The sequence below is a fragment of the Lactuca serriola genome, chromosome 2, assembly GCF_051521515.1.
Source record: "Lactuca serriola cultivar US96UC23 chromosome 2, Lser_US96UC23_V15, whole genome shotgun sequence".
NCBI classification, from domain to species: domain Eukaryota; kingdom Viridiplantae; phylum Streptophyta; class Magnoliopsida; order Asterales; family Asteraceae; genus Lactuca; species Lactuca serriola.
In genome coordinates this window covers 98,734,385-98,736,812 of record NC_136409.1, presented here as the reverse complement: position 1 = coordinate 98,736,812, position 2,428 = coordinate 98,734,385, and positions in this window count along the sequence as shown.

Sequence of the window (2,428 nt, the reverse complement as noted above, 5' to 3'; positions counted from 1 at the left end):
TAACCATTATAGTTGGTAGCCAATAACAATTGATCTATCATAAATTCAAAATAACCATAGGAGTGAATTGGTTGAACCTAAAACGGAAACATCTTTATCAAATTTGGTGAATTAGTTGTTTTCTTTAGTGACTTAGATAATTAAGTGTTTTTGTGGTGTGTTTAAGTTTCTAGTCTTTCAAAACTAGATAAAAACCTTTAACTTTCATTATTTGCTTAGTTAAAATTAACCATTAGTTTAATTTTCCGTTCCCTGAGTTCGACACCCTACTTATTCAACTATACCACTAAAAGACAGGTTCACTGCCTTTGTGTGCTAAATTTATTAATAAAAAGTAGGAATATAACAAGTGCATTTTACACACATCAGGGTGTATCGAGACTGTGTCATGAATGTGCTTGGTGAGAGGTTTTGTGTTGATCTAGTCCATATGCCATTACGAGGGCTGAAGGTGATTGTCAGGATGGACTGGTTGGGGGCCAATAGGGCATGATCAATTGTGAGCGCCAGTTGGTGAGTGTTCAAACCCCAAGTGGGGGAGAACTGGTTATTCATGGTGAAAGGGCCGCGCAGGGGACAACCCTTTGTTCAACTGCGAGGGTTAGGAGATTTTTGCAGCAGGGATGTACGGGATTTCTGGCTTATATCTTGGATACGAGGGTTGAGTTCGCAATGGATGTAGGCAGTGTACCAGTTGTACAAGAGTTTCAAGAAGTTTTTCCGGAAGAGTTACTAGGGGTGCCTCCGGAGAGGCAGGTAGAGTTTCACATTGATTTTGTGTTGGGTACCACACTGATAGCAAAGGCATCGTACCGGCTAGCACCGTCTGAGATGCAGGAGTTATCTATGCAGTTTTAGGAGCTGCTAGACCGAGGGTTTAATCGACCGAGCAGTTACCCATGGGGGAGATCCAATCCTGTTTGTGAAAAAGAAGGATGAGTCACACAGGATGTGTATTTATTATCGAGAGCTGAACAAATTAATGGTGAAGAACTGTTATCTGTTACCGAGGAACGATGATTAGTTTGATCAGCTGTAGGGTGCGTCTTGGTTTTCCAAGATTGATCTTCGGTCAGGATACCATCAGATGAGGATATACTGAAGACAACTTTCAGGACTCGGTATAGGCACTATGAGTTTGTAGTGAAGCCATTTGGACTCACTAATGCCCCAACAACGTTCATGGATCTCCTGAACAGGGTGTGTAGACCGATGTTGGATTGGTCGGTGATCGTTTTTATGGACAATATCTTGGTCTATTCTAAGACCAAGGAGTAACATGAGCAACATCTAAGAGAGGTGTTGGAGACCTTGAGGGCGGAGAGGTTGTATGCCAATTTCTCAAAGTGTAATTTATCGCTGCGAGAGGTACAATTTTTGGAACACATCATCAACTAGGAGGGCATTTCAGTTGATCCAGCCAAGGTTGAGTTAATGATGCCGTGGGAAGTGCCGAAGAATGCTTCCAAGATCCGTAGCTTCTTGGGTCTAGCGGGGTATTATTGGAGATTAATTTAGGATTTCTCCAAGATTATTGTGGCTTTGAATCACTTGACCAAGAAGAATTGACATTTCGGTGGGGCTCGGATTAACAGTTGGCTTTTGAGATCCTGAGACGGAGATTATGCGAGGCTCCGATTCTAGTACTAACTGAGGGGTTAGACGATTTGGTGGTATACTATGATGCAACAATTTCAGGGTTAGGTGCGGTAATGATGTAGAGTGGGCATGTGATAGCTTACGCCTTGAGGCAGTTTAAGCCTCATGAGGCGAATTACCCCACCCACGACCTGGAATTGGGGGCAATGGTGTTTGCCCTCAAGATCTAGAGGCACTACCTGCATAGGGTACGGTGCACTATTTATACTGATCACAAGAGTTTGAAGTATTTGATGGATCATCAGAACCTCAACATGCGGCAGAGGGGGTGGTTGGATGTGCTGAAAGATTATGACTGTGAGATCTTGTACCATCCAAGGAAGGTGAATGTGGTGGCCGATTCTTTTAGCCGCAAGGCGGCAGGTTTCCCAATTGGTAACGCTTTTTTAAGGATGAAGGTGATCTCTCCATTATTGGATATGATCAAGGAGGCCCAAGTCGAGGGGGTGAAGAAGGAGAATTGGAAGATAGAGCGGATTCGGGGACAATATCCTTTGTTTGTTAAGGATAGCCGAGGTCTTCTGACACAGTGTGGTCGAGTGTGGGTATCGGTGTAGGGGGACAAAAGATATTGGAGGAGGCACACAAGTCCAAGTTCTCTATACATCTAGGGGATACGAAAATGTATACGGATTTGAGACTGAGTTACTGGCGGATTCGGGGACAATTGGTAACGCTTTTTTAAGGATGAAGGTGATCTCTCCATTATTGGATATGATCAAGGAGGCCCAAGTCGAGGGGGTGAAGAAGGAGAATTGGAAGATAGAGC